At 38.4% G+C, this 14,090-nt stretch overlaps 1 pseudogene; it reads left to right on the top strand.

Moving 5' to 3' along the window:
• Positions 1-12,105: 12,105 nt before the first annotated feature.
• Positions 12,106-12,913, top strand: LOC127666222 (upstream stimulatory factor 1-like; annotated as a pseudogene).
• Positions 12,914-14,090: the final 1,177 nt, after the last annotated feature.

Below are 14,090 nucleotides of genomic sequence, written 5' to 3'. Positions count from 1 at the left end.
GTCAAAATCAATAATACCTATTTCAAAGTGCAAGAGTATTGATGACAGGAACCTGATATAGATGTTTCTAGAGAGGACCTGCCAGTGCCTGACAAACATAGAGGGGGATGCTCTCAGCCAACCATTGGACTGAGCACAGGGTGCCCAATGGAGGAGCTAGAGAAATAACCCAAGGAGCTGAAGAGGCTTGCAACCCCATAGGAGAAACAACACTATGAACCAACCAGTACCCCTGGAGCTCCCAGGGACCACCAACCACCTTTCAGAGCCTATTTAATACCTATTATTTTGCAGATAGATAGATACATAGATACAAAGAAAGAGATAACACATAGATAGAAATAGATAAATACATACACTCATATATAATATTCATATTAATATTTAAATAAAACCTGCTGAGTAGCAACTATGAAATTTTTCTGTGCCTCAAACTATATTTTGCAGAATTAAATGTTTTAAGATGGTCTGTGTATGATTAAATGAAGGGATAAAACTACTGAGAAACCACCAACCAAAGAGTACACATGAAGGTACCCATAACTCCAGAAGAGTACCCATAGCTCCAGCCACATATGTAACAGAGGAAGGCCTGGTCAGACATCAATGAGAGGAGAGGCCCTTGGTCCTGTGAAGGCTCATTTCCCCAGTGTAGGGGAATTCCAGGTCAGGAAAGTAGGAGTAGGTGGATTAGTGAGCAGTGGGAGAGGGGATGGAATAGGAGATTTTTCAGAGGGAAAATGAAGAAAGGGGACAGCATTTAAAATGTAAACAAAGAAAATATCTAATATAAATGTACAAAAAAGTGCAAGATTAAGTACACTTGGTTTATAAATAGACTAAATGATACAAGGGATTTTAATGCATATATTTCTGTTGGAAAGATAATATGAGTAGATTTTGTTTCTTGAATTTAGTTAACATATACTTTCATCATTTCCCCACTTCATTTTCTACCCCAATCTCTCTCAGTCCCCTCTCATAGCCTATTTAATACCTATTATTTTGCAGATAGATAGATACATAGGTACATAGAGATAACACATAGATAGAAATAGATAAATACATACACTCATATATAATATTCATATTAATATTTAAATAAAACCTACTGAGTAGCAACTATGAAATTTTTCTGTGCCCCAAACTATATTTTGTAGAATTAAATGTTTGAAGATGGTCTGTGTATAATTAAATGAAGGGATAAAACTATTGAGAAAGAACTTTCACGAGGGGATGAGAGGTGTGTTTATAAAGAAAAGTAATACAGGGCTAGTAACACAGCCCAGCACTTAGGAGTGCTTGCTACTCTGTCAGAAGACCTGAGTTTGATTAGTTCCAGTAGCCACATTGAGCAGCTTACAATCAACTGTAACTCTGGCTTCAAGGGCTCTTTCTCTTTCTCCTGAGCTCTGTGGACCCTCACCTGCATGTGGACATGATCACAAGTAAGTGTACAAGCAAATACAAAAAAATTAAAATATAGGTTTTAAGAATACACTGAATGAGTTTGTGACTAGAGAATCGGGGTCCTACATTAAGCTTTGATGACTTACATGCCTAATTCTGAAGCAAATACTGTAGTTTGAAATGTACACTTCTAAGAACCCCATTTGATTTGGAATTACAGCACAATGAAAAATATTGGCCTTCAAAAGATACACGCTCTGTGAGGGAGACATAGAAATTGGGTTAGACAAGGCCTGAGAGACTCATCTGAACCCATTCTGTGTTGGAGTGAAGGCTGGCAGTAAAGTGATAAAGAGAAAGCAAGAACCTGTCACCCTTGGTGCCTGTAGTTGAGCATTCTGGGTGACACGTTCCCCACTGAGGCACTCTGACACAGGGAACCTGCAGGTTTTGCTGATATTCTTTGGGAATAGTTAAAATGTATTGTTTCACCTTCAGTTTCTATCAGTGACTAGAGAAATAAATGGCTGTGAAAACCTAGGTTGAGTTTCCCATGTGTGTGCTCTTCCAGACACTGATTCTATTAAAGTTGAGGAAAATATCTGACTTATTAGGAGTACAGAATCATCACTCCTGGAGAGCTATGGATGGGATGGTTTCCTGAATTTAGCAGGTGTAGCATATGCTGAGTCCAAACTTCAGAGATAGTCAACACATTTTGAGAGAAAATCAGAAAGTCGGACAAGGTACCTCCTTCTTCTGCTACATGCTTTCAATTTATAGGAATTCTGTTCCAAGAAATTCCCACAAGACACTCAGCTTATACATTTCCATACAATGTTTGAAACAAGCTCAGAAAAAAAAAAAAGAAGTTAGGAGTGTATTCAGTCCATTTATATTCATCCCAGAAAGTCTGGAAATGTTCAAGTACATTTATAAGCAAATTCCTCATCACCAGGTTGACAAGACATTTGAAGTTAAAAAGAAAGGCCATGTGATTATACAAAGGAAGAACCAAGTGATCATGGGCAATTCTAGCACACTACAAAAACTATGCACAATGGTGCAGATTTTTGCAAGAACACCATCTTACCTAAAGTTTTTGGAGGGTTAATATTAGATCAGCTAGTGAAGTGCTTGTCTTGCATGCATGAGGTCATGTGCATGATCCCAGCACTGAAAAACTAAAACCAAAACAATAAAACAAACAAAAAATAGTTATTTGATTTGCATGAATTATTGACAGTTTCGTGAACGTGTTTTTCAAACCCTTTGGTTATCATTCTCTATGCTCTTATTATTCTTATGATTATATGGAAAGTGCCCCCGCCAACACTATTACTCCACTCCACCTTAGACCTCCTCTAGTTCCCAGGGAAGACACAGAGCTACTTTATACGCTATGTGCTCTAGAACTTCCCCCTCTTTTACTAGAGCACTAATCAGGTGCACTGGTTAAAGTCTTGTCTTCTCACCTGGAATGAAGTTTGCTTCTCTGGTAAATATTAAAATTGAAGATGCAGCTTGAATTACTGTTAAAGCAAAGGACCACTGAACACCAACTGTTTTAAAAAAAAAAACTTTGAAGATGCCAATAGGAATCAAAACACATAGCAGCACTAATGGTCTTTGTGCAAGCCAATGATTCTAACACTCAGCAGCTGATACAGGAGGATCACCTGGTCTATCTATTGAGTCTGAACCTAGAATTGACTACAGAAGAAAGGATTAACATTGTATGTAATCAAAATCCAATTAAGCATATTGACAGTAAACAACTCAAACTGTAGACCTAGTAAAAGAAACTAAAGGGGGTACCAGTCTGCAATTTTGGGAATGATAGCCTGCAGCTGTCTTTTAGTCTTCTGCAAGATTCTATTTAATTTCAGAGACCCATTCTACGTATTTTTCCAGTAGGAAAGTGTATTCAATAGCACCTCCCTCTATCTCAAATTAAAGATCCCTTGAAAAGAATCAGCAGATTTAGCCTCTCAACAGAGTCTAGGTTCTCTGAAATGCAAACTGTCCCTAGAGAGAATACTGCTATTACTACCTCTGCAAAGACCAACTTAAGACATATATTCTCAGGGTCAAAAGGGGCAAGATAATGAGAAGCATCCTGGGATTTCATCTTTGAGGTTATCTATAGACAAGAGGACCAGAGAAAACATTTCAAAGAATCTCTGCAAATGTGAACAGCAGTCAAAATTTCTCCCACAGGCATCCTTTGAGAAAGCTAAACTTCTCACCCAGCAGTGAAGCTGAGTTTCCCAGGATAGGACTGAAAATACAGCAGTACCATAGGAGCAATCTCTGAAATATTCAGATTATTAGTCAGCTGACAAAGAGTCATTTCTTCTATTTTATGATCCATATGTCAGTGGCTTGGGACTTGTTCAACATCAGTCACTCAGAACAGAATTATTTCTGTGCACAAGTGTCTCCTAGGACTTTAGGAGGCATGTTAATCATGTCACTGTGACAAAAACTGTATAATAACAATGTAGAATAGGAAAGGCTGATAGGGAGTCATATTTTCTGAAATAATAGCCCCTGGTCTGATGGACCCATTGCCTTGGGACCATGATAAGAGAGATAAAGCAAAACAAACCAAAAAAGAAAGAGAAAGAAAGAGAGAAAGATAGATAGAAAGAAAGAAACAAAGAAACAAAGAAAACATCATAGAGAAAAGGCATGGGGGAAGAAACATGCTTGTCTTTAATAAGAAGCAAGGTGAAAGACATCAAGTGAAAGAAAGAAAGAGGTCGCGAAGATGTCCTTCAAGGATTCATGTCCAGTTACCTTCTATCTCACCCAGGTCCCACCTATCACAAGTCCACTCCACATAATAGTCTACTAAAATTTAGAATCAATGACTGGATTAATCCATTAATGGGAAACACTCAGCTCTTATGATCCAGACACTTCGCAAAAGATCCACCTCTGACCATTGCTTCAACGCCAGTCTTCTTGACCAGTCTATAGGAAATCCTCAAAACAAGGAAAGTTATAGAAAAGGAAAATAGTGAGTATGTACCTATGTTCAAGTCTGTGCACAGAAGGATGCCATAAATGCAGTAGGAGCTCAGTATCTAGCAGGGCCCATCCACACACATCTCATCTAATTTATTCCTCATAAACCACTCATAGAATGATGTTTTATTTTATAGAAGAGGGAAAGGGGGGCTAAGACTTTTTAATTTGTCTAGGTTAACTTGAGCCAGTAAAGAAAATATCTAGAATTCAAATTCATGTCTAAAAGCTATAAAATTCACCAACCTATGCTGAAGAATGAAGCAAAAGTCTCATCAATTTTACATTCCCATAAAATAGACCCATGGCTAAATTTTATTAGCATTTCTTCCATCTAGTATTGCCCACCTACAACAGTCTTAGCTTCCTGGAATATATAATAATATATGCAAGTTTTATCACATTTTAAATATTAAAAAGGAATAAAAATTTACGTTGATTTTTGGTAAGTGATATATTTGCTGCAAGCCAAAATCCTGCCATTGGTTAGAAATTGACCAGATCTTTCAGAATGTTTAAACTTTAGTTAACCCTTAACTATGTCAAATGCAAAATTAAGCAGGAATGCCACAACACATCAAGATATATTAGAAAGTCTAGACTAAATAGGGTATATTGAAAATATGCTGTCATAGAAATAAAAGATAAATATAATATATTTTAAATTTTACTCTGTGTTTAACATAGTCAAAGTTTCTGGAATATGTATTTCCATATATTCAAGTACAGTTTCCACAGTTCTCTCTCCTGAGCACATCAAACCCAGTCTTATCCAACTCTTTATATTCATGGCACACACTTTTACTCTTCTCTGATATCAATATGGTTGGTTTCTTCAATCAATCCTGTTTGTATCAAAGTATCATATCCAACATCATACCCCCTAACATACTTTCCCTGAACATGTTAATTAAAGAAGTAATCTCACCCCAAACCTTCAAACTCTAGAGAATACAAAATGAGAATGTCCCATTATACATTTTGTGTATTTTCTTCTTAGAGACACTATCATGAAGTGGTTTTGATTTGAGAACCAATAAGAAAAATAATAATCTGTGGTCTAATGACCACATACTCATATATTAAGAGCACTTACTCTTGCAAAGGACCCAAGTTTAATTTCCAACATCCTCATGATTGCTCAGGACTGTCTGTCTCTCCATTTTCAAGGGATCTGATGTCCTCTTCTGACCCCAAGAAAACCACACATATACCTAAAACATACACATACATACAGGTGAAACATTAACACATATAAAATAAAAGTAAATAAATCTTTAAAAAACAACCATCTGAATTACACATGCAACACAGGCTGATTAGGGAAAGATTACTTCAGGAACTTACTGGAAACATTTTATATTAAAGGTGGAGTTTGAGAGGAAAATGAGTAATGGATAAACTAGATAGAAAAGGTAAAGGAGTTTGTAGAGAATAGATAATGAGAAATGGAAAGAAAATAAAACAGAACAAAAAAGCAGCAGCTAGCCTCAGATTGCAATCTTCTCCCAAATGACACAAACCCAACATCATCTGTGACACATTTACCAAATAATTTGCACAATATTGCAATTATTGATTACAAAATGTTTTTGAAAACATTTTATATCTTCTAAAAACTGTAAGATGTCACATTATATGTAGCTTATGTGTCTTTTTCCTTCATTTTTAATTTTCTAAATAACTGTATGTCCTTATGCTTACAACATGATGTTTAAAAGGTTATCATTGTGGAGTGGCTACACCAATACACTCGTCACTTCACATATTTTGTTGTGAGACATTACTATCTATTCTTAGCAATCTTGATGCATTAAGTGTGCCATTATACAGTCTCCACAGTGCTTAACAAGTGACTTTTACCTAACTGAAATTTTATAGCATGTATACTGTATCTCCCTCCTCTCTCGTCCCTTCTCCCTCCTCCCTTCTTTCTCCCTCAGCATACTTGGTAAACACCATCCTACTCTTTGCTTCTCAGAGCTTCCCTCTTTTACATTCCACAAGTGAGTCCATGATGAGTTTGCTGTGTCTAGCTCACTTCACTTAATACAATTTCTTATTGTTTTTTAATATGTCGAAACAAATGACAAATTTTGCTTCAAAAAAAATAACCCCAACAATTCTGCAAGAGGGGCAGATCTGGAGATGAGAGAAGGGACACAGGGAAGTAAAAATAACGATCATTTCCATAAGGTGCCTAAGGAAAAATGGCATTTAGTGAGTTCAGTGTGAGAGTGAGGAGGAAAGAGAGCACAATGAAAACTTTGCGTACAGATCAAGCATCTACTCTGCTTGTAAAGTATGAAAGGGATTAACATATGGAAGGAAGTAGTTCTGGATATTACAAGGGGCTTTCCAGTCTGGCCAAAAATATAGTACAGGAAGGAAGGAATTACATTTTTAAAATAGGTTAGCTAATTTCAGTTTGTTTCCATCCCATTATCCAGATCCAGTTGATGTTTGGCTATTTGAGGAAAAAAATATACAATATGTAGAGCTAGAGAGCTTCAGGTGCACATAGCATAGCAGTATAAGAACACACTGCTTTTGTACCCAGCCATGTGCTGTTTTCCATAAAGATGATGTATGACTACCCAGGAATCAATATGAATGCAGATAAAACCTATTCTTCTTACTGTGTAATTCCACAGCTGATACACAAGGTGCTGAATATTTATCATTTGAATGCAGAATAGTGTTTTGCCAATGCTCAATGTGCAAACAATAAACACAAACATTGCCCTTCTCACTATTTCCCTTATTTCTGCTTTTGCTTTTCCCAGACTAGGATAAATGAATAGCAAAGACCTACCTCACAGTTCACGAAACATGGTAAAGGAAGCATAAATCCCCAAGATAGCATTGCTAACAATCTCTAAAAGAAGCAAATGGTCCATGGATCCTTTAAATGCCCTGAGTACAGCAGTTGAATGAATGTGAGTCATACATTAAATGTGATCACTGGAAGGATGAGTGGAGCTTTAAGGTGAAAGGAGTTCCTGTCGCTGAAGGTCTGTCGGAGGTATGCAAATGCCCTTGCCTTCAACGTTTTACAATATTAAGATGGTTTTGAATGTGTCACAGCTCATTTCAGTGTGAGCCCACAGCCATTTACAAAATGAAATCCTCGAAACCAGCCCTCTCCTCAAGGGTCATGAAACAAATTGACTTTGTATTGGTGGGTCTCAGTAGAGCTAGAGCGTTTTTATGGTATTTTAGTAGCAGAATTGAGGCAAGAAAGATATAAAACTCAAGTGGCAAATGCTATAGGTCAATGTCTGGCACTCTAAATGAGTTACCCTGGCCCAAGGCAAAACCAGTCCCTCCATCATCCCAAAGTCTCTCTTTACAGCCAATATATGAGCCATCTTGGTGTAGACCTTCAAATTAGCTTTTAAACTCATCTTTTTATTTCTTTTCAGTCCTATAACTAGCTTACTTCATTTAGATAGCCTCTATAAGTATATACCAGACAAAAACTTGGGCCTCCTTTCCCAAGACTTAGTTCATTTTGAATTATTTCTCCATATAACAATATAAGTTTTTTCTATTCCTTTAAAGACTTTCAATATTTTATGGAAGTTCTTGTCCCTTGGTCTTCAATACCTACTCCTAATTATTCTTCACATTAAATCCACTGCATATTCTCTCTTGCCACATATGCTACACACTGTAAAGTTGCTGCCATTCCTAGAATTGTTATTTTGTCATCATTTTCCAGGATGACATACTAAACTTCCTAATTTTCCCCAAATAGAAAATATTCAGCCTGAAAAGGATTTCAGAGTATATAAGGCTGAGTAAGTTAATTCTCCTTGTCAACCTATGAACACACTATGCTCCCTTAATAGAGTATCTATTATGTTATATGGTCACTTCATAGAAATCCCCTGTACAGCAGGAACCAGGACTATATGGGTCACTATGCTACACTCAGTTCTGGATACTGCTGATAGTAAGTGAATCACATATTTTTCATGAAATGAAGGAATAAAGTACGTTATGCAAGTATAACAGCCTTAATTCCTTAACACACAGAATAGACTTATAGAGAATATTATAATTTATAGAAGGTGATAACTTCAATGTTTTTTCCTCAAATCCTTATTCATTCCTATATTTAAAACATAAAGGCATAGTTCAAAGCAGTTTTTTGTGATGTATACTCTAATACATCAACTCAAAGGGATCTTTTCTTTTTCTGAAACACACTTAATAACATTTACAAGGTTTTTAGATTCTATATACCCATTTCAAGTCATGGCAGATCATTCATTTGGCCAAACAAGAAAAGATAGAAGCCAATTTTGTTGTGTTATATGCATTTGTTTTTAACCTGAGGCCACGTCGGATGTGACAAGCCTAACTCTTCTTTCTCAATGGCTTCTCCCATTGATAAAAAGGTGATGTATTCTGTAGATAGATGAATGCATTGTAGAATTTGGATGGTGACTTTAAGTTCTTGCACAATCAAATTATGTAGGAAGCTCTGAGCCCTGCTCAGCTCAACTGAATAAACTCTTTCAAAAGCTTTCATAAAAATTTCTAAAAAGTTATAAATGCTTGCTTTACTTGAGGTATGAGCAATCTTTTATCAAGCGGCTAAATCACTCATGTTTTAGACTCTGAGATGCACCTGCAATGTGTCCCAACTAGTTCTTTCTACTCATATATGCTACATGTGACTAGACGACACATCCATGGAAGGAAGTAGCTTTGAGACAGTAAAACTTTATTTATAAAAGCACAAGCAAATGGCAGGTTTGACAGAGAGGTGATAGTTGTCTGAACTGAATAATCCTACATCTCAGAAGTTAAACCGATTTATTTGTATCGTTTGGTTACTCATTTTGTTACAGAGACATCTGCTAGTTTGGTTTATGAAAATTAATTCACCAGAAATAAACTTGACTGAAATTTGACCTACAACACTCAGATTGTGATTAGGTAGTCCAAAGTGCCCAATTTGTGAATATGCTGACATTTTATAAAAAACATACTAAAATGCTATTAGCTTTGCTGTTATTTTGAAAACACCAGGACACTGTTTTCAATTATCCCAATTATTTACTGGAAAGGAATACTGAAAGGAATATCAGTGTCCTCCTTTTTATTATTCCAAATGACAACAATAAAACGCAGCTGTTGCTGGAGTGGAGAAAGCAATGGAACCTCAAGCAGAACTGAAACAGCCCATTACCTGCAGAATCGTGTCCATACAGGCTTCTCAGAAGTCTGAGCCCAGCAGTACAAATGGGTTGTGAAGTACATTGTTGTATTACAGCACAGGTTCATAAAGCTTTACAATGCAAATGAAGAAAACATAAAAGGATGCCGCAGATGGAATATAGAGAAATTCCCTCTGCTGACTGGATATCACTGCCCTGAGCAAGAGATTTTGAGACCCTTTTATGTAAATAGAACTTCAGTGATGGCTGCCCATAAATCTGCATAGGCGTCACACAGGTTATTCCACAGAAGTGACATGAGATAGTCAAGCCAGACCCAGCAGTCTACAAGCTGCACACTGTTGTATTATTTAATGAAATCTCATATTCCCCACCTCCATCCCACCCAAGAAGTGAATCTGTTCTTTCTTTGTCCACTCTTCTACACTAGAGATACTGCCCACCCACTGACTACTGGTTCTCATATCATTTGTTACAGTACTTGTAGCCAAGTTAACATGTATTTTTTTTTTTTACTTTAACAGGACTCTTCAAATAATACTGCTGAGAATTCTATTGTACAAGAGGAAAGCTGTTCATTCCTTTTCTTAAGGGGAAGGCAGAAGTTTATCTGAAGTATATAAAAGTAGAAAAAATAAACATAGTACTACAGTAATGGTTTAGCTTTGTGCTTCAGCCATCATTTGAATCCTGACACATCACTATGGATGAGAGAAAACAACTGTGCTTGAAACAATTCTAGCAACCGGTTTGAGAGAAGGATTGATGACTCTGTTGGGCACATTGTGCATTTGGTTGTTTCTTTTTTTAGACTTGTCAGCTTGAAACACACTTAAGCACATTTGTACCATCTTAGGAGTGACATGATAGTGTTATGTTTCAGCCCCATTATTATGGGATGATACTTTTAAATTCTGGCAATGTCTCTTGTTCTTAAATTTATTTGCTCGGGTATTAGTATAGCTACTCCAAATTTGCACACATTGATAAATATATAATGCATCTTTCACTTTTTAATATACCTTTAGTTTTGTATTTTAAGTCTGGTTTCTTGAGACAGCATATAGTTAGATTTGATTTTATAAATTACAACAGTGTCCATTTAATTGGAGAATAAGGTAGACTATTTGTTTCAATGAAGTTATCTGTATTATTAACTTTATTACCTCAGTCTTTATTTTCTTTGTCTTTCTTTTTATTAGATATATTCTTTATTTACATTTCAAATGTTGTCCCATTTAGTGGTTCCCCTTCCCCCCAAAATCCCATAAGCCATCTCCCCTTCCCCAATCAACTCCTGCGTCCCTGTCCTCGTATTCCTCTACACAACAGCATCAAGTCTTTCAGGACCAAGAGCCTCTCCTCCCTTTGGTGTCTAACAAGGCCATACTATGCTGCTAATGTGTCTGGAACCATGAGTAACTCCATGTGTACTCTTTGGTTGATGGTTTTGACCCTGGGAGTACTGGGAGTACTGGATGACTCATACTGTTGTTCCTCCATGTGGTGCTGCAAACCCCTTTAGCTCCTTGGGTCCTTTTTCTAGCTCCCCCATTGGGGTCCCTGTGCTCAGTTCAATGGCTGGCTGAGAGTGTCCCCCACTGTATATATGTGTGTGTGTATACACACACACACACACACACACACACACACACATATACTGATTGTTTTTCTTAACTATATTTGGATTTTCATTTTACATTTTCTCCTGGATTATGTAGATGTTCTGGTTTGTAGACTTGTTTTATTTTCAAGGGTGAGGGTAGCAGTTCTTCCTGTGTGGGCATATGGCAGAGCCCCTCAAGCTACCCTTCCTCTCTATGACTGGATGCCAAGAGAGAATTAGATAAAACTTGCAAAATTTAATGAAAAGTTACTCTAAATCCACAATACTCTCTCTATTCAGCCAAACTATCAATGAAGCACAGAGAGAAAATTGCAGGATTTTCACCAAGCAAGAATGGTTAGCCATGGCCAAATGCTCCAATAATAAATAAAACAAGAAAGCTGTGAGCAGACCCTTGAATGTTGACATGACCCATCCTACCAAGCTAATAGAATCAAAAGCAGCAAGCATGTGGTTCGTAGCATTTTTGACCCCAAGGTAACAGCAATGTGTAGGGTGCATTGACCGTGGAATTTTGAGGACAATTTGGCAATAAACATTTCTCCTTCCAACTTCATGTTTAAACCCTCTATATTTGTCCACTGTTGTTTACTGGCTTAGTAGAAACCAAAGTAAATAGAGAAAAATCCCAGTGACTTTTCTCTTTCCAACCTGGAATCTAGATGAGTGCTATCAGTTCACCTGTCCCGAAAGATCTCAGTGGTGTCAATTTAAGAAAAACAACCAGAGGAATTAGGGACTGAAGCAGCCTGGGCCAGATTTAGCATTCAGGCCTTTGAGTCAGGAGATAAGACGTCCTCTGAAAAAAAGACCAGTGCCTCGGACGAGACCCCTCACAGAGAGATGAAGGGGCATCAGAAAACAGCTGAAACTGAAGAGGGGACAGTGCAGATTCACGAAAATGTAGAGGCTACTGGAGAGGACCGCACTAGGAGCTATGGCCAGCATCCAGTCAGCCGCCGCTTTCCCCACCCCAACATCAAGGGATGTACAGGGTGATCCGGGTGTCTTAGGGGCAGCTGGATGGCCAGACAGAGGGCTCTGGTGCCATCAGTGGCTATCCTGCCACTCAGTCTATGACCCAGGCAGTGACCCAGGGAGCTTTCAGCAGTGAGGATGCCTTTAACACGGAGGAAACAACTGCTGAGACACATTATTCTTACTTCCCCACACCTCAGGGGGTACCACATCTGGGAGTACAACCACTGTTGTTACCACGCAGGGCTCAGAGGCACTACTGGGGCAGGCAACCCATTCAAGGACAGGTCAATATTTTGTGATGATGTCATCACAAAAAGTATTGCAGGGAGGGAGCCAGCGATCGATTACCCCTAGGACCCACCCTTATTCCCTGAAGTCAGAAGCTCCCAGGACAACTTGAAATGAGAAACAGAAGGCTCAACATAACGAAGTGGAGCGGTGCCGCCGGGACAAGATCAACAACTGGATTGTACTGCTGTCCAAAACTATCCCAGATGGTACTATGGAGGGTACCAAGTCTAGCCAGCATAAAGATGGAATCCTGTTCAAAGCCTGTGATTATGTCCAGGCAGTAACCAGTTGTCTGAAGAGCTGCAGGGGGTTAGATCAATTGTAGCTGGATAATGATGTGCTTCGACAACAGGTGGAAGATCTTTTTTTAAAAAATATTTTTTTATTTTCTATAGTCTTTGTTTACATTCCAAATGATTTCCCCTTTCCCGGATCCCCCCTCCCCATATGTCCCATAAACCTAAAAACAAGAACCTGCTACTACCTGCGAGCTCAGTTACTGCATCAAGAATGACTGCAACTAACTCTGGAAACTCAAGGGCTTTGGGCCAAGAACTGTGGACAGCCCAGGAGCAACAGGTTAATTCCATGTCCCTCTCAGACACTGCCTACTTTTGGCATGGGGCACGGGGAAAGTTTGGCAAGTGTATTTTTGAACTGAGGCCCTGTGGCGTGGCCATGTGCAGTGAGTTGTGTGAAACAGAATGTGGACATGCACAGTGTAGACAGCTTTGCCTGTCCCTACCATGCAGTCCCCAGTCCTGGTGCTCCTTTGGAACACTGCATGTGCTATCTCCTTGGTGGACACTGGGGACACTGAATCTGGGCTTGACAAGTGCTGGTTTAGAGGACCTGGGAGAGGGACTGCAGGCCTAATACTTCCACTGGTTCTTCCTTTCTCTGGAACAGAAGTTAAGATACCTACCTGAGTACTCTGGGGAGCAGGCTTACTCAAGAAAAGGATGCTGCTAGCTGGCTGCTATCCCAGGAATAGCAGAGGGGCCAGTGATCAGCTGAGGCACTAAAGAAGGCTCTGGAGCCAGGAAGAAGGATAGCCAGGGGCTGGTTCGCTGAAAGAATTCCCTGTTCCGGGGATGGTTCTTTTTATGTCTTTACTTATTTTTTCTTCTTCATCTTCTTTTCTTTAAGATGAAATTGTTTAGAGCCACATAAAAAAGGAAAAAAAAAAAGAAAAACTAAAAAGCTATACAATGTGTTCCTTTAAAAACTGAATGGCAAAACCAAGAAATAGGGAAAAAAACTTTTAAAGAATAAAGGTTAGAGTCCAGGCTCTAAGCCTCTAATTTAGAAGGCACACAACTGCCTGCAACTACAGCTATAGCTCTCTTTTGGATGATATGGGCAACTTTAATCACATGCACACACACAAATAGACAGACAGAGAGATAGGCAGGCAGTTACACAGGCATGCACACAAACACGCACACACACACACACACACACACACACAAAACTAAACATGAAAATAAAGGAATCAAAAAGATTCAAAAAATAAGAGACAAAGGAAATGTAAAGATGACATTTGTACACCAGCC

The sequence above is a fragment of the Apodemus sylvaticus genome, chromosome 15 (genome assembly GCF_947179515.1).
Source record: "Apodemus sylvaticus chromosome 15, mApoSyl1.1, whole genome shotgun sequence".
Classification (NCBI taxonomy): Eukaryota; Metazoa; Chordata; class Mammalia; order Rodentia; family Muridae; genus Apodemus; species Apodemus sylvaticus.
The sequence above is the reverse complement of the archived record's forward strand: the minus strand, read 5'-3'. Positions and strand labels throughout refer to the sequence as shown.